The sequence below is a fragment of the Pseudophryne corroboree genome, chromosome 9 (genome assembly GCF_028390025.1).
Source record: "Pseudophryne corroboree isolate aPseCor3 chromosome 9, aPseCor3.hap2, whole genome shotgun sequence".
In the NCBI taxonomy this organism is placed as follows: Eukaryota; Metazoa; Chordata; class Amphibia; order Anura; family Myobatrachidae; genus Pseudophryne; species Pseudophryne corroboree.
The window spans coordinates 92358063-92382482 of NC_086452.1; the positions used below are offsets into that span (position 1 = coordinate 92358063).

General features: G+C 49.4%; 1 long non-coding RNA gene across 1 annotated transcript; it reads left to right on the forward strand.

Moving 5' to 3' along the window:
- The first annotated feature begins 5980 nt into the window (after positions 1 to 5980).
- Positions 5981 to 7613, forward strand: LOC134956725 (uncharacterized). Its single transcript, XR_010186128.1, has 3 exons — positions 5981 to 6042; positions 6118 to 6330; positions 6948 to 7613. It is a non-coding gene; the product is annotated as an uncharacterized LOC134956725 (long non-coding RNA).
- Positions 7614 to 24420: the final 16807 nt, after the last annotated feature.

Sequence of the window (24420 nt, forward strand, 5' to 3'; positions counted from 1 at the left end):
CACTTTCTGGCACACTCCACGCTTCTTAGCTGCAGTTTAGTGGGGCACCTGCCGCTGTGCAGGTTCCATACTGCCTCTGTTATCTCCAGCCCCGGCAACCCCACCGCTAGCTGCAGCGCTGCCACCCGCAGTGGAGTGCGCCCAGCTCATTCACACACTTTAGCTGGCGGGTAGCGCTGCAGAAATCCGAGCTGCTTGCAGGCTCTGACCCACTCCTCCCTCCAGCCGCAGCGTCTCCTGGGAGCTAACCAGTCACTCCCAGTCTCCCCTTACCACAGTGCCCGGAAGCCGTGAGGTCCGCGCCACGTGCATGCTATGACCCCCTCCTCCCTCCAGCCGCAGCATCTCCTGGGGGCTAACCAGTCATTTCCAGTCTCCCCTTACCACAGTGCCCGCCAGCTGCGCGAGGTCTGCGGTGTGTGACTGAGGAGGGGGGGAGGGATGCGGACGGGCAGAGGAAGCAGGACTCCAGCCTGAGAGAGTCAGCCATGCCAAGTCTCCAGCAGCAGCAGATCCCAACAGGTTGGAGTGGAACAGCAGCAGCCAGCAGCAGTGACTCCGGTAAGACACATCTGTCTGTCACCACTGTTTTGTCCCTAATACCAATCTCTCCCGTGCCCTGTGTTCTGTCATGTCCCTGTCACCCCTGGCCTTGACCTGCCACCCTTATCCTGGCCCTTTCACCCTTATCCTGGCCCTGTCACCCTTATCCTGTCCCTATCATTTCTGTCCTGGCCCCGTCACCCCTGTCCTGGCCCCGTCACCCCTGTCCTGGCACCGTCACCCCTGTTCTGACCCTGTCACCCCTGTCCTGGCCACGTCAACCCTGTACTGACCCTGTCACCCCTGTCCTGGCTCTGTTACTGCATACCCTCCAACTACCTTTTATGGCATGTACAGTACCCGCAGCGCCTCCAGACCTCTCCCCAATGCACCACACCTCCGCACCTTCCCCTCCACCACATGCGGCACTCCACCCCTCCCCCACATGCTGTGCCTCCAGACCCCCTACACCACCCGTGGCTCCCACTCCTCCGCCCCTTCACCACCCACAGCACCTCCAGGCCCCTTCCACCATTCACCCCCCTTATATGTCTCCCACCACACCTGCCCCCCTCCACCCGCAGCATCTGCAGACACCCTCCTCCATCAGCGGTCCCCCTCTCACCCACCCCTCCCCCACCAATGGCACCCCCGCACCTGCCCCTCCACCACCTGCAGCACCTCCGGACCTCCTTTCCCATCCGCCGCAACACCCGTACCTGCCCCTACCCTACCCATGGTGCCTGCGGTCCCCTACCCCACCCCCGGCACTCCCGTCCCTTCCCATCCAACAGCACCTCCGGAACCCTTCATCCATCCACAACATCCCCACACCTGCCCCTCTCCCACCCGTGGCACCCCTGCCCCTCCCCCACCTTCAGTGCCTCCGGACCCCTCCCCCATCTGCATCCCCCACTCCTCTGCCCCTCCCCCACGCGCAGCACCTCCCGAACCTTCCCCATCCGGGCCCCACCCCCACTTCTGCCTCCCTCCACCCGCAGCATCTACAGACACCATCCGCAGTCCCCCCCGCACCCGCTACATTCTGTACATCGTGCCCTGCAGGTGCTGTTCACGCCGTCGCAAGGGGCTGCGCCTCCTTCACCATCGCACGCCCTTTCATTGTGCAATATTTAACAACTAACAAAGGAATGCAGGTAATACTCCATATAATACAAATATTAAACCCCAGAAAGGCATGCAAGGGTTAAGGGGGCGTAGCCCCTTGCGACGGTGTGAAGAGCGCCCGTAGGGCGCGATGAAGCACCTAGTTTTATCAATAATAACATAACATTTGGCCCACAAATCAGGTGCTTATTGCGCAAACAAATGTGTTTATTTTTTTTATAAATATTCTAAAATTTCAAATAGAAACACATAAAAACTCAAACCCCCTAACAAACCCACACCTGTTGCTGCTTTAAATTATTTTTTTGTGTGGCCCTTAGAACCGGCAGAGTCGGGGCCAGGGACATTAGCTCTTCTTCTTGATCTTCTAACTGGGGATGAAATAGGCGTAGTTAACGGTGTTGTGGTTTCAGAGCTTGTGCTGGGTTGTTGGTTGTCAGGGCCGGTTCCTAGGGGGCGTGGCTTCATACAGGGGGCGAGGTCAGTTACACCCCCTGTACTGTAGTAGGATGTGCGGTGAGCGATGACGTCATCGCACACCGCACAGCAAAGGTCCTCCCCACGAAGGAAAACTAGACGCTAAGCGTCTAGTTCCCTTCGTGGAGAGGACCTTTGCTGTGCGGTGCGCGATGACGTCAACGCGCACCGCACATCATTACAGTTAAGGTCCTCTCCAGGAAGGGAAACTAGTCCCGTAGCGTCAAGTTTCCCTTCACAGCGGGCAGCCCACGAAGGGCTCACAAGGAAGATTCCTGATAGGCCAAAATGTCTGTGTGGCCAGTTTTGTGTGTTGTCATGTTTCTCCTCCGCCCACTTGACAGGCAGCCCACGGCACTCAGGGGGTCATTCCAAGTTGATCGCTCGCTAGCAGTTTTCAGCAGACGTGCAAATGCATTGTCGTCACCCACTGGGGAGTGTATTTTCGTTTTGCAGAAGTGCGAACGCCTGTGCAGCAGAGCGCCTGCAAAATCTTTTTGTGCAAAACAAGACCAGCCCTGTAGTTACTCTTCGTGTGCATTGATTCTAACGATGGAGGGACGGCTTTTGACATCACACACCCGCCCAGCGAACGCACAGCCACGCCTGCGTTTTTCCTGCCACACCTGTGTTTTTCTAAACACTCCATTAAAACGGTCAGTTGACACCCAGAAACGCCCACTTCATGTCAATCTTCCTGTGTTCGGCCGTGCGACAGGAATGTTCATTAGACTCTGTGCAAACCCACGATGATCATTGTACCTGTACGACGCACCTGTACATTGCGGTGCATACGCATGCGCAGAAATGCCCATTTTTAGCCTGATCGCTGCGCTGCGAACAGCGGCAGCTAGCGTTCAACTCGGAATTACCCCCTAAGTACACTGCATTGCCCCATTAATTCTGTTATTCCATCTCTGCAGCACAGCATCTCTGCAATCCAGTGATGCTGCCATGGCTACACGGTATGTTATACCTCTTGTGCTGCCCATGTGAGGCCACTTCTACAAAAATTTTCAGGGCCACTTTTAGCTCCCAATCCACCCCTGGTCTGCAGCAAAAGACACAAGGAAGGCCGCAATTGCATAAAATCAGGCTCTATGAGGAGGGATCCCGCTGCCCTCAACAGACCCCACCCCTCATCAGACCGCACCCACATTAGGGTTGCTTCCATAAATTCCCCGAGCTGGTTTTCCATCCCAATCCACCTCTGGATTTATTTATCTCTTGTCTTATTAGCCCTAGGACATGCTTACGGTGCATCCGGAAAGTATTCACAGCACTTCACTTTTTCCACATTTTGTTATGTTACAGCCTTATTCCAAAATGGAATAAATACATTTTTTCCCTCAAAGTTCTACACACAATACCCCATAATGACAACGTGAAAAATAAAAAAAACTAAGAAATCGCGTGTACATAAGTATTCACAGACTTTGCTCAATACTTTGTTGATGCACCTTTGGAAGCAATTACAGCCTCAAGTCTTTTTGAATATGATGACAGAAGCTTGATACACCTATCTTTGGGAAGTTTTGCCCATTCCTCTTTACAGCACCTCTCAAGCTCCATAAGGTTGGCTGGGAGGCGTTGGTGCACAGTCATTTTCAAATCTCTCCATAGGCGTGCGCAGCACATTTTATTAGGGGGTCCACCGGCGGAGGGAAGTAGCTAGCACCAATTACTGGGCATGTCTAACTTTGCCTATTGGCATTCCTTTCTACTCCATATGCAACTTACCTATATGATGGTTTCTCACAGCGCGGAACCTCTGAAGAAATGTATTCTCCCCGGCCAGACGCAATCTTCAGTCAGTATTCACTATTCATGTAGGATATCACATGGTCCGGAAGATGCCTGTTTGTGTATCATTTTCTATCCTTCACTCTGTGACACTCAGCCTGCCCCCCTTCACTCTGTGGGGTAAATTTACTAACATTCGTATTTTTCTAAATCATGTCCAAGTTCAATCACGACTGACATCGACAGTGCAAAATTGCAACTTTTTGAATTGATTACGACTAATTTACTAAGCTGTCGTATTCGTATTTTCCGTATCTTCCGATGTCGATGTCATTCGTGCTTTTCTGCTGTAGATTGCGGCCGCGTTTGCTATTTCGCGGCCGCGTTGTTGTGGTTTTTTTACGACTGCGTCACAAGTCTGTTACGGCAGTGATTTGGAATTTGCTGCCGCGTTTTTACTCCTAAGTTTCGTTTACGTCACGCGGCCGTGATTGGTTGTATTCGTGAAGGAGGAGTGTCTGTGCATATTACTATAAAAACGCCCCAAACACTCCGCACCTCGTGGGTTTAGCTAGTGGAGAGGAGAGAGGAAGGTGTATTTGGAGTTGGTGAGTTTGGTGGAGTTTTTGGTGGATTTGGAGAGGAGTTTGGTGATTGTTGAGTGCTGTACTGTGTGTGTTAGTAGTCTTGTGATCTTTGTAGTATTGTTTTTTCACAGTTTGTCAATTTTTTTGTCCTTGTTTTTTTTTTACAGTCTTTTGTCATTGTTTGTGAGTGAGTGAGTGAGTGAGTGAGTGAGTGAGTGAGTGAGTGAGTGAGCGTGTGTGTTGGCTGTGTGGTGTGTAGTAGGAGTAGTGGAGGAGTGTGTTTTGTGTTTTGATTTTTCAGTGTTTTTTGTTGTTTGTCATGTCCGACTCAGAGGTCAGTGTGGTGGCGGAGGTTAGTGAGGTGGAGGCTGGTAGTGAGGTGGAGGCTGGTAGTGAGGTGGAGGCTGGTAGTGAGGTGGAGGGGGGTAGTGAGAGGGAGGAGGTTAGTGAGGAGGAGGAGGAGGGGGTGCCTGTTGCTGTATTTTCCAGTGATAGTGATGGTGTTGTGGCTCCGCAGCCACGCACCACTACCAAGACTGGCAGGAATATAAAGTTCAGCTATGCTGAAAACATGGCTTTGGTGCGTGAGCTGATGAAGCACCATCGCCAATTGTTTGGTCAGGATGCTGCCAAGGTGTCCTCCCGCAGGAAGTCTGTCCTGTGGGGTCAAGTAATACTTGCTGTGAATAGTGAGGGTGTGGTGAGGCGGACTGAGGACACGTGCCGCAAGCGATTTTATGATATTAAGCGGCGTGTCAAGGCCAAGATGGCCAAAGAGGCCAAATCGGCACGGAAAACCGGAGGTGGGCCACCTTTCCGTGTAAGCTATCGGGACTGGGAGGAGCCTGTGCGGGCATTGATTCCTGCCGAAGTGGTGTCTGCTACTCATGTCCGGGATTCGGACCGACCCACGCAGGATGGTAAGTTTGATTTGTTATCTTGTTTTTAAAATGTCCGTAAAATGTAGATAATGTCATTTTTAAAGGGTAAAGGATGCATTTTTTTTTAAAAAAACATATTGCAGGCCTATGCTCCCTTAAGGTGTGTTTGTGTTTAGAATGTGCTTTTTTCACCTTGCCTAGGCTATTTGTTCAATTTAATTTAGTGCCAAAACATGTGCAGTGTTTTTTCTAAATTAAAGCTTTTTTTTTTTTTTTTTTTTGGCGATAATGCTTGAACATGTGTGTTGTTTTATTTTTAAAAAATGGTATTTTTGTAAAACTAACAGAAAAGCGGGGCAATTTTTTAAACATTACATTTTTTAAACATTTGCAAGTAGTCAATCTCTGCAATATCTGAGTCAAAATTCAAAAATGTAACATATTTATTGTGTGCCACATCATGTACATTTTGATCTTCAACTCAAAATCATGAAGCTAGAAGCTCTTAAGCTTAAAGATTTTGTTTAAACAATACCTAATAGATGGTTACAGTACAATAATGCTTTGCAGTGGTTCTTTTTACCAAAAGCATGGTAATAATGTTTGGTTAACTTTTTCAACAGTCACACAGACCAGCCGCCCAGACAGGCCTCAGACAAGTCAGGATGAGGCTGGGATTGCAGGTAAGTCTTCACTGTAGTCACATATTCTGAAAACACATAGAAGTACAAAATATTAAATTTTTTTTGGGCACCTAGGTTCTGCTTCTGGAAGCCGACCTCCTGTAAGGCGCCCATCACAGGGCTTGGGCCACTTACCCAGGAGGCCAAGTAAGACACGGCGTCTTGGCTCGGATTCTGCGGCTCCATCATCCCCACCCAGGCGAAGACTTTCGGCAGTGTCACCCCAGCCACCACTGGCACTATTGGCGAGTTCTCAGAGTGATGAGCCCCGATCACCTCAGTTATCTGGTGAGTAAAATCAGAAATTAAACACATAAGCAATAATATACACAGTACAGTTAATATGTTGTTAGTTGGTTTGGAGTTTACATGTTTTCAAGAACAAGCAATGTGTTGTTCCGTCTTCAATTGCTAAAGGTGCTTTAAAAAAATTATATAAGGTCTTAGTGGATGTTCTCGACAACATCTTTGTAAGAAAAGTTCAGATTTGTTTCCAAATTAAGCACACACACGTGCACATTATTCTAAAATATGAATACAATTAAATATTTAGAAAACAAACCACAACATTATAGTGTTCACACATCGCCCCTGTCCAGTATGTAGATGGCTTACTTGCTCGGCTCCTCTGGACTATACAGGTAAGTAGTCTATATCGTGGTCAGGGGAGGGAATCTAACAGTGTAATGGTGTGGAGGGGAGTTAGTTAGGTGAGGATTATGCAAATCTGTCTATGTTTGCGCCTGTGTTGGTATATATTTTTAAATAGCTTTAAAAAATTAAAAGTTATTAAACTCAAGTGTTAATAATTCAAAAATGGAGTATTATGAATGTAGTAATGTGTAGCATTAGCCTTGAATAAAAAAAAAAAAAAATAAACATTGCATGTTGCCCACCCCATACAGAGCACAGCTTGATGGCCGACGTGGACCAGCAGGGCCAAGAACAACAGCCAACCATCACACTGCAACTTACAGCTGTTGACCCAAGCCAGCCAATACAGTTGCAGGATATCCCCCAAGCATCCATCAGTCCACAACTGGCACAAGCTCCGCCACCAAGCCAAATTCCTGATGATTTTTGGGCCAGTTGGACAAGCCAACAGGCCCAAAGCAATGCCAGCCTGACCGCACATACACAACACCTTGCCAGTCTGCCCCATCATCTACCGCGTATTAGTCGCAACTCGGGCAGACTGATAGTACAAGTAGGGCGAATGGCTACCTCAATGGAGCAAATTAGGGCTGACAACAGCCAAATGCTTGCACATTTATCCCGCATCATAGATGAGCAACAGCGACATCAGCAGGCACTCGTTCAGCTCATTCAACACAATCAAGTGGTGAATGAGTCCTTATCCAGGATTGTAGCCAGCCACACTGCTACTAACACTCAGCTGATTGCAAGCCTAAATAATTTGAGCAGCAATATTTCTCTGATGGGAGCTCAGCAAGTAACCTCCAGCTCGGGGACCACGACCCCTATCCAAACGCCAGTAACCTCCCCTGTTCGGCGTTCCTCAAGAGCACGTGCCAGTGAGCCAGCACCCAGCACACACAAGCGAAAAAAATAACAACAATGTTATTTGAAAAAAAAAAAAAATGTATTTGTCAAACACACAACTTCCTGTGTCCGTCTCCAACATTGTCGAAGCTGCTCTGTATGTATGTATGTTTTTCATGGGTAATGACTGAAAATGGATTTTAAGCATAAACTAAGCACAATGTACACACCACTATAACCAACAAACAGTAATGAACAAAACACACAATAGAAAGTAGTGCAAAGTGTTGAGTCAAGGATAATTACAGCCTAATAAAACTGACCTGAAAAATATCGCTGGATCACTTCTTGCCGTACCTGCCTCCCTACATTTGTACTCACACTGTCACCAGATGTTTCTAACTCCTCTGCTTGCTGACTGCTTTCTCCCTCATCATGTGCCAGATGTTGACTTAAACACAGATTATGGAGAAAACAGCAGCAGAACACAATTCTAGTCACCTTTGAGGGACTATACAACAAAAGGCCGGCAGATTTATCCAGACACCGAAACCGTGACTTCAGCACACCAAAACATCTTTCTATCACATTCCGCGTAGCCTTATGTGCATGATTGTAACTGTGTTCAGCAGGAGAATCAGGTTGGGACAATGGAGTAAGGAGCCAAGAGTAGCAGCCGTAACCCCCATCACCTGAAAAACATATATAGTCAACATTAGTACATATGTTAGATTATTCTTTCACCTCATCCAAACTCTAGTTTGTGGTTAAAAGACATACACACAAAACATTTTCAACATACCCAACAGCCAGCCATCAGGCATTTGTCCCTCCTCAAATTTATCGAAGAGCGATGACTGCCTGAGGATGAAGGAGTCATGGCAGGCACCAGGGTAACCTGCAACAACACTCATAATTTTTAAGTTTGCATCACAGACCACCTGGACATTAGTTGATTGAGCCAGATGCCTATTAGTATATATATATTGGCGGCCCTTAGGTGATCTCAGCTGAACGTGTGTGCAATCTATGGCCCCCAGCACATTGGGCATGCCAGCAAGCTCATAGAAAGCTACCCTGACAGCACTCCACTCCGACTCCTCGGTAGGGAAGCAGATTGAGGCTTTAATGTGTGGCTCCAACACATCCAAAACCTGAGTGGACATTAAAGAAGCTAAGGTGAGGTTAGGTATTCTCTACAATACTGTGGTGTTTCAACTTCCAGAAGCAACACTTAGCCATATCCGCATATGTGTTTTTAGACTCACCTGCATCAAATATCTTGAAAAGGTGGGCTGTGAGATACCAATGACGTCGCCTGCCACAGCCTGGAAGCTCCCAGTAGCCATAAAGTGTAACACAGCCAGGAGTTTGTGTAGGCCTGAGACAGAGCGAGAGCGTGCTGTCTCAGGGTCTATGCCCAGTTTGACAAGGTCATACAGGTGGAAAATGTTGTTTCTATTTAGGCGGAACATCTGTATGACCCTATCATCGGACAATGCATTTAAGTTTAAACGCCCTCTAAAAAAACGAGGCTGGCGCAGCCTCCGCGGTACCTGGACAACCTGTTGACCATGTTCACTTACCTGGGCCTGATTCCTGGAAGCCTCATGGAGCAGTCTAAGGTATCCCACAGCAAACAAAAAACCATTGCCACACACCACAGCCGCCATTTCAGAGTGAGAGAAGTTCAGAATGTGCCTGAAACACTTTTATAGGGCCAAACATTCAGGTGTGAGTAATGGATAATTGAGTACACATGTAAACGCGGTTTTCAAAGGCTGGCGCGTTTTTTTTTAGGAAAAAATTACGAATTGTAATTTTTCGCAGCCGCGAATGCATTTTTGCGGCAGCAATTACAATTACGAATGGTTAGTAAATGACCGAGATTCATATCTAAACAGGCGTAATTTGACCGATGGTGTATTCATTCGTAATTTTTTTGTTGGACTTGCAAAAAATTACGAATGCCCTCATCACTGCCGTGATTATTGCTTAGTAAATTACCGAGATGACACTTTGATGAAAAAACGCCATCTCGGTCAAAATCGGGAGCTTAGTAAATTTACCCCTGTGTCTTTCAACCTCCACCCCCATTCACTCTGTGGGGTAAATTTACTAAGATTCGTATTTTCCCGTTTCAGGTCAAAGTTCAATCACGAATGACATCGAAAGTGTAAAACTGCAACTTTTTGAATTTGTTACGATGGATTTACTAAGCTGTCGTATTCGGGTTTTTCTTTTCTTCCGATGTCGATGTCATTCGTGTTTTTTTTGTGTTTTTTACGGCAGTGATTAGCAAAACACTGCCGACTTTTTTACAATTAATCTCGGCCGGATCTGTGTGATCCGTGCTGGGGTTCTATTTTTTTTTTTTTTTTATTAAACACTGTAAAATTTTAAAAAAAAATTGCGTGGGGTCCCCCCTCCTAAGCATAACCAGCCTCGGGCTCTTTGAGCCGATCCTGGTTGCCGAAATATGGGAAAAAAATTGACAGGGGTTCCCCCATATTTAAGCAACCAGCATCGGGCTCTGCGCCTGGTCCTGGTTCCAAAAATACGGGGGACAAAAAGAGTAGGGGTCCCCCGTATTTTTAAAACCAGCACCGGGCTCCACTAGCTGGACAGATAATGCCACAGCCGGGGGTCACTTTTATATAGTGCCCTGCGGCCGTGGCATCAAAAATCCAACTAGTCACCCCTGGCCGGGGTACCCTGGGGGAGTGGGGACCCCTTCAATCAAGGGGTCCCCCCCCCCAGCCACCCAAGGGCCAGGGGTGAAGCCCGAGGCTGTCCCCCCCCATCCAATGGGCTGCGGATGGGGGGGCTGATAGCCTTTGTTGTAAAAGAAAAGATATTGTTTTTAGTAGCAGTACTACAAGTCCCAGCAAGCCTCCCCCGCATGCTGGTACTTGGAGAACCACAAGTACCAGCATGCGACGGAAAAACGGGCCCGCTGGTACCTGTAGTACTACTACTAAAAAAATACCCAAAAAAAGACAAGACACACACACCGTGAAAGTATAATTTTATTACATACATACACACATACATACATACTTACCTTAAGTTCCCACGCAGGTCGGTCCTCTTCTCCAGTAGAATCCAAGGGGTACCTGTTGAAGAAATTATACTCACGAGATCCAGGGGTCCAGGGTCCTCGGGGAATCCAGGTGTAATCCACGTACTTGAAAAAAATAACAAAACGGACACTCGAGCCACGCACTAAAAGGGGACCCATGTTTGCACATGGATCCCCTTTTCCCGACTGCCAGAAACCCACTCTGACTGATGTCTAAGTGGGTTTCTTCAGCCAATCAGGGAGTGCCACGTTGTAGCACTCTCCTGATCGGCTGTGTGCTCCTGTCCTAACTGACAGGCAGCACACGGCAGTGTTACAATGTAGCGCCTATGCGCTCCATTGTAACCAATGCTGGGAACTTTCTTGCTCAGCGGTGACGTCACTTTAGGTCAACCGCAGGGCAGAAAGTTCCCATCATTGGTTACAATGTAGCGCATAGGCGCTACATTGTAACACTGCCGTGTGCTGCCTGTCAGTGAGGACAGGAGCACACAGCTGATCAGGAGAGTGCTACAACGTGGCGCTCCCTGATTGGCTGAAGAAACCCACTTAGACAGAAGTCAAAGTGGGTTTCTGGCATTCGTGGAAAGGTGACCCATGTGCAAACATGGGTCCCCTTTCAGTTCGTGGTCGGGACACCGTTTTGTTATTTTTTTCAAGTACGTGGATTACCCCTGGATTTCCCGAGGAGCCTGGACCCCTGGATCTCGTGAGTATAATTTCTTCAACAGGTACCCCTTGGATTCTACTGGAGAAGAGGACCGACCTGCGTGGGAACTTAAGGTAAGTATGTATGTATGTGTGTATGTATGTAATAAAATTATACTTTCACGGTGTGTGTGTCTTGTCTTTTTTTGGGTATTTTTTTAGTAGTAGTACTACAGGTACCAGCGGGCCCGTTTTTCCGTCGCATGCTGGTACTTGTGGTTCTCCAAGTACCAGCATGCGGGGGAGGCTTGCTGGGCCTTGTAGTACTGCTACTAAAAACAATATCTTTTCTTTTACAACAAAGGCTATCAGCCTCCCCATCCGCAGCCCATTGGATGGGGGGGGACAGCCTCGGGCTTCACCCCTGGCCCTTGGGTGGCTGGGGGGGGGGACCCCTTGATTGAAGGGGTCCCCACTCCCCCAGGGTACCCCGGCCAGGAGTGACTAGTTGGATTTTTGATGCCACGGCCGCAGGGCACTATATAAAAGTGACCCCCGGCTGTGGCATTATCTGTCCAGCTAGTGGAGCCCGGTGCTGGTTTTAAAAATACGGGGAACCCCTACTCTTTTTGTCCCCCGTATTTTTGGGACCAGGACCAGGCGCAGAGCCCGATGCTGGTTGCTTAAATATGGGGGAACCCCTGTCATTTTTTTTACCATATTTCTGCAACCAGGATCGGCTCAAAGAGCCCGAGGCTGGTTATGCTTAGGAGGGGGGACCCCACGCAATTTTTTTTGAAAAAATAAGCACTTTCCCACCCCTTCCCACTGATATACATGCACGGATCTCATGGATCCGTGCATGCCTATCCAATCACGAATAAAAAAAAAAGGTCTGTTTTTTTTTAGCACTTTTTTACGAGTTGTAATTTTTCACGGCAGTGTTAGTTTGTTTTTTGCTTTGCACTTCTTAGTAAATGACCGAGATTCATACTTAAACAGCCGCGTTTTGACCGATGGTGTATTCATTCGTAATTTTTTACTTGGACTTGCAAAAAATTACGAATGCCCTCATCTCTGCCGTGATTAGTGTTTAGTAAATTACCGAGATGACACTTTGATGAAAAAACGGCATCTCGGTCAAAATCGGGAGCTTAGTAAATTTCCCCCTGTGTCTTTCAACCTCCATCCCCCACTCACTGTGTCTTTCAGCCTGCCTCCCTTCCCCCATTCACTGGTAGCTGCCCTCACCTTTATGACTGTGTGAGCTGGTGGACAATGTCAGTGAGGCCAAGCAGGCACCACAGTAAGAAGAACTGCTAAGGCTTGAGCTGCACAAAACGTTTTAGCAGGTCCCGTTCAGTGGGAGCCGCTTGGCAGGAAGAAGCCTGCACATGGACTCCTATGTGGCCGACTGCACATATGTGGCGGTACTGCAGCTGCCATATCCAACAGCAGCTCTCTGCGGTTCAGCAAGATAACGGGACGACCGGATTTCAAGTAAAACACATACATGTATGTGTTCACACAGTGTGGCTCTGCCGCACTGTGTTCTACTTGAAATCCCATTCTGACCCTGGATGAATCCTGTTCTGTGGCATCCGGCGATGCCGCATATGTGTGATCCGAAAGCGCTCCTTCCTGCCAAGCCTTCCACAGTATTATGTGACACAATAGAAGAATCAGTAGTAACATAAGGCACACAGCAGTAATAGCCACACAACAGTCATTAGCGGATCTTGCTACAGGCACACAGGATTTTTGCCCGGGGAACCGCCTTCTGGAGGGCGCCGTCGCCGTAGCAAGATCCGCTACTGGTGGTGCCCCCCTGTGCTGTGCTGTCACAGCTGTGCGGTGCACGATGCCGCTCCTCTGATCTATGGGAAAGATGTCATGACGTCTCTCCCATAGCACAGCATAGACACTAGAGGTCAATTATGACCCCTAGTGTCTATGTGCCGCTCCCACATAGCTAGCATACACACTGCCCGATCCGTCGGGGACTGACGTCATGAACTGGGCGGGCGTGTACCAGATATTTTTGTGTAATGCACCATATACATAGAAACATATCATTTTCAGCAGATAAGAATTACATGGCCCATCTATTCTGCAATTTAGAGCTAGTTTAGGGGTCTGGGTTAGGGTCAGGACCAGCAACAGAAATCTTGAGGCCTTCGCAAACCTCCCTTGACCACCACCTTTTAAAGCAGGGGGTGTTTTAAAAAAAAATAGTCGGGGGACTGACGTCATGAACTGGGCGGGCGCGCCCGCCCAGTTCACCTGTCAATCACCGCCGGCTGCCGCAGCATGTGTACGGGCGGTCGGACGACCGCCCCGTACACACACAGCGACGCGACAATATATCGTTAGATATATTGGCTGTCGGCTGTGCTGCGCAGCCGACTCGATACGTCTGTGAACGACGGAGTTTACAGACGTATCGCCCGTACACACTGGCCGACGGTCCCGCGATATATCGGCCGTTCAGGAGAACGGCCGATATATCGACCAGTGTGTACGGGCCTTAAGGCTGATGTGATTGGGCAGTAGGCAGGGCTGGACTGGATTTCCGCCAACAAAGCACCCTCCTTCCCGGGGGCCGGCTAACGCGAGCCTTTTAGACACCCTTACCCTGCCCCCATTCTTATACCAGAGGGAGCTGAAAGTGCCCCTCGCCCGCAGCCCCCTCCCCCCCGCTGGAGTGTACAGCCGCGATGGCCGCATCATATGCAGGAAGAGCAGGGCTGTAGTGGAGGTCCTGCCCCCCATCCCAGGGCCGCCCGCTGCCTACTCTACCTACTTTCACACAGACAGCGCCAGCCGTGCTCAGGGGAACACACTGTCTCTGGTGCGAGAAGCTGAGGAAGTGCAGCCAGAGTTACAGCTGTCCATCTCTAGTGCGGCTGCCTTGTCCCTCTTGACTGGTGAAAGTGCTGCAGTTACTTTGGACTTTGAGTGCCATGACCCGTCCACATACCTTCCAACTTTGGTGGCTGATAAAGAGGTACATTGGCGGAGCCCTGACGGAAATAGGGGGCATGGCCTCCAGAGAGGGTGTGGCTTCGCGGGAGAGCTGCAATCGCAAGCCACGCCCCAGTTTTCATCACTTTGGGAGCATGCCCAGCACTCTGTGAGCTGCTGTCATGCCTCCTCTCCCTCTGTCTCTAGTGAATAGACGCTGTGCGCATGCGCACAGCATTTATTCCCCTCTGCTCTGCTAACCAGAGCAGCGAGTACAGGAGCCTCCCAACTGCTCCCCCCCCCCAACTGCGGGACACTGTGGCCCGCAGGTGGGACAGCGAGACAGTCCCAAAAAGACGGGACTGTCCTGCGAAAATTGGGACAGTTGGGACGGGAGGTATGCGTCCAGCATAACTACCGGCGCCCGTTCCCCCACCTGCACACACAAACCTTGCTGCTGAGTTAGTGTGTTGTGTAGGACTGGGGAGTGAAGACAGTCTGTCGCCACTGCTTCACAAGCTCTACCGTGTGAACAGCCTGGGAGGAGCTGATTTCGCTACATACAGCCAGCGGTCATAGTGTATGGACAGAGGATGCAGCTGCACATCGGTGAGCTGCATGATACATCGCTTGCCAGGAAGGGTTTCTAGGTACCCCCGCGCGCGTGCCCGTACGGTATGTTGCTAATATCCCCCCACCCTTTTGAGTCTCCCCCACTCCCCCTCCCCTTTCCCACTCATCCTTCTCCTGTCTACTTTCCCTGTAACTAAATTTCCACTGGGAGGTGCTGGACTATGTATACAGTCTCCCCCTGTTTCTCCTCTCTCCTGTTACCCCGTATACCCCTATTCTTCCGCTCTTTTTCTCTTTGCCATCTCCCCTATTCCTTCTCTCTCCCCTATCTCCCTTTGTTCCTTCTCTCTCTCCCATCTCCCTCTGTTCCTTCTCTCTCTCCCCCATCTCCCTTTGTTCCTTCTCTCTCTCCCATCTCCCTCTGTTCCTTCTCTCTCTCTCCCATCTCCCTCTGTTGCTTCTCTCTATCCCATCTCCCTCTGTTCCTTCTCTCTCTCTCCCATCTCCATCTGTTCCTTCTCTCTCTCTCCCATCTCCCTCTGTTGCTTCTCTCTATCCCATCTCCCTCAGTTCCTTCTCTCTCCCCCCCATCTCCATCTGTTCCTTCTCTCTCTCCCATCTCCATCTGTTCCTTCTCTCTCTCTCCCATCTCCATCTGTTCCTTCTCTCTCTCTCCCATCTTCTTCTGTTCCTTCTCTCTCTCTCCCATCTCCCTCTGTTCCTTTTCTCTCTCTCCCATCTCCCTCTGTTCCTTCTCTCTCTTCCATCTCCCCCTATTCATCTCTCTCTATCTGCTGTCTCCCCGTTCTTCCTCTCTCCCTCTGCGTTGTCTCTCCCCTTCTTCCTCGCTCTCTCTGGGTGGGATGTACTAATCTCTCCTGCAGCGTTAACTGGCTTTCTCAGTGGCCACCTGTCTCCTCCCCATCTCGGCGTTATTCCTGTACAGTACATAATGGTGGGAAATTCTCCTCCACTCTGCGTAATGCCGGTTATCTTTGGAAACATCAATAGCTGAATCGGCAGCAGTCACTCACTAAATTGGTCGGGGAAAGCAAGCAATGTAGTTTTCTCCCAATTGTTTTAATTATGTGAATAAGACACTTGGTGCAGGCAAGCTGCACGGAACCTGGCGCGCTGAGAAGGGCTATTTTGTGCGACATGAGCACAGTATAAAGGACACATCTGTACTAACTAGCAGGGCTGGCTCCAGACCTACTAGCAACCCGAGCAAGAAATTTTAAAGTGCCCCCTACCCATCTAATGCCTAAGGCGTGCGCGCTCCTGAGAAAGTGGGCATGGTCTTGCAACTTTATATTATGAAACTCTAAATATATATTTATTTCCACACCCCCTGTACACACACAATTAGCAGCTTACATATAACACCAACAGCAGTGTTACACACATATAACGTCCCCAGTATATTGGGGGTAATTCTGAGTTGATCGCAGCAGCAAGTTTGTTAGCAATTGGGAAAAACCATGTGCACTGCAGGGGAGGCAGATATAACATGTGCAGAGAGAGTTAGATTTGGGTGGGTTATTTCGTTTCTGTGCATGGTAAATACTGACTGCTTTATTTTTACACTGCAATTTAGATTGCAGATTGAACACACCCCACCCAAATCTAACTCTCTCGGCACATGTTATATCTGTCCCCCCTGCAGTGCACATGGTTTTGCCCAACTGCTAACAAAGTTGCTGCTGCGATCAACTCAATTGTCAGATACACAAAACGTTTCAGTAGAGTGCCAGATATACATACGCCCCCAATAGTGCCATGCCAGATACACAAATACCCCCACAGTGCTGCCAGATACACAAATACCCCCACAGTGCTGTCAGATACACATTATATGCCCCCAGCAGTGCTGCCAGATACATAAAAGCCCCAACAGTGCTGCCAGATACATAAATGCCCCAACAGTGCTACTGCTACCAGATACATAAATGCCCCCACAGTGCTGCCAGATACATAAATGCCCCCACATTGGAAGACAGACACACAAATGCCCCCACAGTGCTGCCAGATACATAAATGCCCCCACAGTGCTGCCAGATACACATTATATGCCCCCAGCACTGCTGCCAGATACATAAATGCCCACACAGTGTACGCCAAATACATAAATGCCCCCACAGTGTACGCCAAATACATAAATGCCTCCACAGTGGATGCCAGATACATAAATGTCCCCACAGTGGATGCCAGATACATAAATGCCCCCACAGTGGATGCCAGATACATAAATGCCCCCACAGTGGATGCCAGATACATAAATGCCCCCACAGTGCTACCAGATACATAAATGCCCCCAGAGTGCTGCCAGATACATAAATGCCCCCACAGTGCTGTCAGATACACAAATGCCCCCAGTGCCAGATAACTGTATCCAACTTCACTCCCGGGACCTCAGCTACATGCAGGCAGCAGGGACAAGATCGAGCTACGGCAGCAGGGACAAGGGACACCCATCCCGCCCTCAACCCCCAGACTGGACGACTCACCCGTGACCCACCACGATGTCGTCGGCGCTGCGGCTGCTCTCTCCCCGGTGCCAGTCATCTCAAATATGGCGCCAGTCGTTGAGCCAATCAGAGCTCGTGGCCCGGCAGCAGTGGCTCCTGATTGGCTGACGGCCAGCACCATATGTGAAATGGGCAGCCGCCCTTAAATAGCCGGCGCCCTGTTCGGCCGCTCCAGTCGAATGTGCCTGGAGCTGGCCCTGCTAACTAGATAGTAAGCTCTTGGTTTGAATGTCCCATCATGATGCCTACTGTGCTTTGAGCCTAATTCAGACCTGATCGCAGCAGCAACATTTTTATCTAATGGGCAAAACCATGTGCAGTGCAGGTGGGGCAGATGTAACATGTGCAGAGAGAGTTAGATTTGGGTGGGGTGTGTTCGGCTTCAAATTGAAATCTAAATTGCAATGTAATGTGTGTCACATATTCACACACTCTGTCTGAATCTCCCAGTGTGTCACACGACCATGCTGGCCTATTCTCTCAGTGTGTCACACAGAATGGGCCTAATTCAAACCTGATCGCAGGCATGCCTGGACCACTGGAGGAGTGGGCCACGGCGGCTGTGTGACCTTCACAGCGACAAGTAGCTCCTGCCAGCTCGCAAGAGGCAGGGAGCTACTCCTAAAGTACAAAAGAATCACCGCTGTGCAATGCTTTTATACTTGTGTGGGAGGGGGGGTCGGGCCTGACATGGGGGGAGGACTAGCCCTGTGCTGGGCGTCCCCCCACATGTCTGAAGACTGATCGTAGATGTGCTAAAACGAGTTTTATGGTAAGAACTTACTCTTGTTAAAACTCTTTCTGCGAGGTACACTGGGCTCCACAGGTCTGGACAATGGGGTGTAGAGTAGGCTCTTGATCCGAGGCACCAACAGAATCAAAGCTTTGACCTTCTTCCCAAGATGCATAGCGCCGCCTCCTATATCACCCCGCCTCCCAGCACAGGAGCTCAGTTTAGATAACCAGCCCAATGCAGTAGCAGGAAAAGAGACGACAACGGTTAGTAGCCACATACACCACACTCTCACAACAAGAGAAGTGTCAGCGGCTAATGCCATATCAACCCAAAGAAGCTAAGTGAGTCAGGGTGGGCGCCTTGTGGAGCCCAGTGTACCTCGCAGAAAGAGTTTTAACAAGGGTAAGTTTTTACCATAAAACTCATTTTCTGCTGCGGGGTACACTGGGCTCCACAAGTCTGGACAATGGGGATGTCCTAAAGCACTTCCTTATGGGAGGGGACGCACTGTAGCGGGTACAAGAACCTGGCATCCAAAGGAAGCATCCTGGGAAGCGGCAGTATCGAAGGCATAGAACCTTATGAACGTGTTCCCGGAGGACCACGTAGCCGCCTTGCACAATTGATCAAGGGTCGCACCACGATGGGCCGCCCAAGAAGGTCCAACAGACCGAGTAGAATGGGCCGTAATGTGAACAGGAGCTGACAGACCAGCCTTCACATAAGCATGCGCAATCACCATTCTGATCCGCCTGGCCAGGGTCTGCTTGTGAGCAGGCCAGCCACGTTTGTGAAATCCAAACAAAACAAAGAGAGAATCAGACTTTCGAATAAAAGCAGTTCTCTTCACATAGTTACGGAGAGCCCGTACCACATCCAAAGACTCTTGGGAGACAAATCAGGAGAGACAAAAGCTGGAACCACAATCTCCTGATTAAGGTGGAACGAAGAAACCACCTTAGGCAAATATCCGAGATGAGTCCTAAGAACCGCCCGGTCATGGCGAAAAATCAGATATGAGGAACTACAAGACAAGGCACCTAAATCCGACACTCTTCTAGCAGAGGCAATAACCAACAGAAACACCACCTTAAGGGAAAGCCACTTAAGGTCAGCTGTACCAAGAGGTTCAAATGGAGACTCTTGTAACGCCTCCAAAACCACCGACAAGTCCCAAGGAGCCACAGGCGGGACATAGGGAGGTTGGATACGCAACACACCCTGAGTGAAAGTATGAACATCAGGTAAAGTCGCAATTTTTCTCTGAAACCACACCGACAAAGCAGAATTATGAACCTTGAGGGAGGCCATACGCAGGCTTAAATCTAGGCCCTGCTGTAGAAAAGCCAAAACTTTGGCTGTACTAAACTTGGAAGCGTCATAATGGTTAGATGCGCACCAAACAAAGTAAGAATGCCAGACCCGATGGTAAATCCAAGCAGAGGCCGGTTTCCGGGCCCGCAACATAGTTTTAATGACCTCTTCAGAAAAACCCTTAGCTCTTAAGATGGAAGCTTCAAGAGCCAAGCCGTCAAAGACAGCTGGGCTAGGTCCTGGTAGACACAGGGGCCCTGAACGAGGAGGTCTGGGCGTTGTGGAAGTAGAAGTGGACGCTCTGACTATAGGCCTTGCAGGTCTGAGAACCAGTGCCGTCTGGGACACGCCGGAGCTATGAGAAGCAGATTTCCTTTTTCTTGCTTGAACTTCCGAATTTGTTATGCACACCAGTGCCTGCAGGAAAGTACTGGTGTCAGGACTGTTATGCACTCCAGTGCCTGCAGGAATGTACTGGTGTTTGAACTGTTATGCAAAACAAATGGACTCACAGACAGACTAGGGAATATGACATAACGTACACAGAAGGTGGTAGCGTAACAAAATACACACAACGTGAACAGAGAAGCCCAGAGGCTAAGGAACTGGGTATCTCCCTTGTATTAGAACTGCTCAGATGTGAAAAGCAAGATGTTGTGTTTTAATACATAGAAAACCCGAAATGCTGTTGCTAAGGGCAACAGCAAAACCCTAAAGGGTTACCAACGGGTGTGGCAGTAAACTCCTTGGTCAGAGATGGAATGATAGACACAAGGAGATTCTCCACAATCCTAATTCTCACTTGCAGTGCACAGGTTCGGTTTACTGCCACTAAACTGACCCCTGACACCTAGCACAGTGAGACAGGATTAGACAGGCAAGTCTTAGAATACAGCCGCAAACTTGCTAAGTTCACAGAGTAGTAACAGAACCCCAGCAAGCTAAACAACTGACTCCAGTCTTACTGCTAGGTCTGGATTGGCAGAGTGTAATACCAAATCCCCAGGCCTATTTGCAGTAAGCAACAAACAAATACAAAGCTACACAGTACTGGCTAACTTTCAGAAACTGACTAACCAACAAAGATTCAGCAGCATCTGCTTACCCTGAAAAGAGGCCTTATAAAGCAGGTGCTGTCCACGCCCCACTCAGACCTCACAGACTGTGAGCACAAAAACCAGCACCGGATCCCCTGCCATGCACAGAGCCTATAACCACTGCACAGCAAAAGACCCGAACCGGAGTATCAGCTGCGCTCAGGTTACTCCGCTAGCACTTGTCTCCCGGTTGCCATGACGACGTGGCAGCACAGGGCAGGAGACCCTAACAGTACCCCCCCTCTGACGAGGGGTCAAAGAACCCCTACCACCGGGTTTATCGGGGAACTGCGAGAAGAAAGAGCGTATCAGTCTGGGGGCATGAAGATCACAACTGCGCACCCACGACCGCTCCTCCGGGCCATACCCCTTCCAGTGCACCAAAAATGACAGCCGACCCCGAACCACCTTGGAGTCAAGAATCCTTTCAACAACAAACTCCCTCTGGCCACGTATCAGAAGAGGGGAAGGTCTTCCACTGGAAGAAGGATTACTAATCGCCCGTTTTAAAAGGGAACAATGAAATGTTTTATTGATACCCAAAGAACGGGGCAGATCTAACTGAAATGCCACCGGATTGATAACCCTGGTGATCTTATAAGGGCCGATGAACCGGGGGCCTAACTTATGAGATGGCTGTCTCAACTTCAAATTCTTGGTAGACAACCAGACGAAGTCTCCTAATTTGAAGCTGCAGGGTCTTTTCCGCTTATCAAAAACCCTTTTGGTCACTAATGACACAGACACAAGGGCTTTCTTCACTTTCCGCCAAATACCTCTAAGGACCGAAACCACAGAGGAACCACCAGGCGTGGAGTCCAGGGGGTCAAAAGAATTGGCCTTAGGATGATGCCCATACACACAAAGGAAGGGAGAGATCCCTGTAGCAGAGTGAGCCGCGTTGTTATAGGCAAACTCCGCCATGGACAGATGAGCAACCCAGTCAGTCTGACACTTGGAGACATAACACCTGAGGAACTGCTCCAAGGACTGGTTCACCCTTTCAGTCTGCCCATTAGACTGCGGATGGTAGCCCGACGACAAGCTGACAGAAATCTGGAGATCGGAACAAAATGCCCTCCAGAATTTGGCCACAAACTGGGATCCGCGGTCAGAGACCACATCAAGTGGCAACCCGTGGAGACGCACAACATGCAGCATAAATAATTCAGACAGGCGTCTGGCCGATGGCAGCCCAACCAGTGGAACGAAGTGCGCCATCTTCGAAAACCTGTCAACGACAACCCAGATGGCTGTCATCCCCGAGGATTTGGGCAAGTCCACCACAAAATCCATTGAAATGTGGGTCCATGGCTTAGATGGGATAGAGAGTGGATGTAGTGGGCCAACAGGAACCCCTCTAGGAGTCTTATTTCGGGCACAGATGTCACATGCCGAACCCACTGATCCACATCCTTAGCCACCGAGGGCCACCACACCGCCCTAGATAGCAACTCCCGAGTTCTGGCAATACCCGGGTGACCTGCAGACTTCTTGGCATGGAATTCCAGGAACACTCGCTGTCTTAACCTAGGAGGCACAAACAAAAGACCTACCGGAAGGTCTGGAGGAGCCTGCTCCTGTGCTCTAAGGACTAATGATAAGAGGTCCTGGGTAATGCCCACTTTAATACATGATGGGGAAACAATGGGCAACGGCTCCTCGGTGGTCTCCTGGATTGGAGCAAAACTCCGCGAGAGCGCATCAGCCTTGATGTTTTTTGACCCAGGGCGATATGTTATCAAAAAATTAAAGCGAGCAAAAAACAAAGCCCATCGTGCCTGCCTGGCATTGAGACGCTTCGCTGACTCTAAATATGCCAGATTCTTATGGTCAGTGAGAATTGAGACCACAAACTTAGCCCCCTCAAGCCAGTGTCTCCACTCCTCGAGTGCATCCTTAATAGCCAACAATTCCCGGTTACCCACGTCATAATTCATCTCGGCAGGCGAAAATTTACGGGAAAAGTAAGCACAGGGATGAAGGCGATTATCTGACACTCCCATCTGAGAAAGCACTGCCCCAATACCCATCTCAGAGGCATCCACCTCCACCACAAAAGGACGCTCTGGATCTGGGTGTCGCAGCACCTTGGCCGAAACAAATGCCCTTTTGAGACGGGCAAAAGCCGCTTTAGCCTCACAAGACCAGTGAGCAACATCCGCCCCTTTCTTAGTGAGTGCCACCAAGGGCGCCACTATAGACGAAAATCCAGCGATAAATCGTCTATAAAAATTCGCAAAGCCCAGGAAACGCTGAAGCGCCTTCAAACTAGTGGGCTGCACCCAATCCAGGACTGCCTGTACCTTGGAACCCTCCATTTGGAAACCTTCTGGGGAGATAATATATCCTAGAAATGCGATTTGCTGAACTTCAAATTCGCACTTCTCCAGCTTCGCCCCAAGCCGGTGGTCTCTGAGTTTCTGGAGGACTAAGCGTACATGCTTCCGATGTTCCTCCAGGGAATGGGAGAAGATTAGGATGTCATCTAAGTATACAACTAAGAATCTATCCAAATATTCCCTGAGCACATCATTCATGAAATCCTGGAAGACTGCCGGGGCATTACAGAGCCCAAAAGGCATCACCAAATATTCATAATGCCCCGAGTGGGTATTAAAGGCAGTCTTCCATTCATCCCCCTCTCTTATTCGGATTAGATTGTACGCACCGCGTAGGTCAATCTTAGAAAAAATGGTGGCAGTACGAAGCTGGTCAAACAAGACCGAAATGAGAGGCAGTGGGTATGAGTTTTTAATTGTGATACGGTTCAATTCCCTGAAGTCGATGCAGGGTCGCAACGAACCGTCCTTTTTACCCACGAAGAAGAACCCCGACCCAACTGGAGACTGTGAAGGTCTGATAAATCCCTTAGCCAAGTTCTCCTGAATGTACTCTGCCATAGCCTGAGTCTCAGGACGTGACAGGGAGTACAACCTGCTCTTGGGAAGCTTAGCATTTGGCAACAAATCAATGGCACAGTCATAGGAGCGATGGGGAGGTAGTACCTCTGCAACTTTTTTGGAGAACACGTCCGCAAAATCTGCATAACACCCTGGCAATCCTGGCAAACTTAGCTGCGAGAACCTGACTGGAAGGCTCAAGCAACTCCTGAAACAATCAGTACTCCAACTAAGAATCTCCCCAGAGACCCAGTCAAATTGAGGATTGTGGGCCCTTAACCAGGGTAACCCCAACACCAATGGGGCAAAAGTACAGACAGTCACATAAAAGGACAATTTTTCAGAGTGTGTGGCTCCAATAAACAAAGAAATCTGGCTAGTGCAAGAGGTAATTTTACCTTGGGATAATGGTTCCCCGTTTAACCCACAAATCTCAATTTCCGATGCCAAGGGTACTAAGGGAACAGAGTGTTTCAGGGCGAATTGGCGGTCCATAAAAACCCCGTCGGCCCCACTGTCCACAAAGGCCTCAGTCTTGACAGTTTGACCGAGGATCTTCAAGGTCACCGGAATGATAAAAGTCTTCTTGGGAAATTCTGACTTCTGGCCTGACAGGATATTTCCCATCACCCTCAGGCCCTGAAGTTTTCCGGCTTTTCTGGGCATGATACTACCACATGACCTTTATTCCCACAGTACAAACACAACCCCTGCTGTCTCCTCCGCATCATCTCACGCGAGGAGAGGCGGGTAGCCCCAATCTGCATAGGCTCCTCGGAAAATTCCTCAGAGTCTGAGGTTCCCTTGGGAAGGAAGGAAATCTCAGTCTCCCTTTCAAGCCTACGCTCTCTCAGCCGTCTATCCACCCGGATGGATAACTGCATGAGCTGATCCAAGCTATCAGGCAAGGGATGTTGTACCAGTTGGTCCTTTATCTGGTTAGAAAGACCTCTTCGGTACTGGTGTCTCAGGGCTGGGTCATTCCACTGGGTATCATGGGCCAACCTCCGAAACTCCGTACAGTAAACCT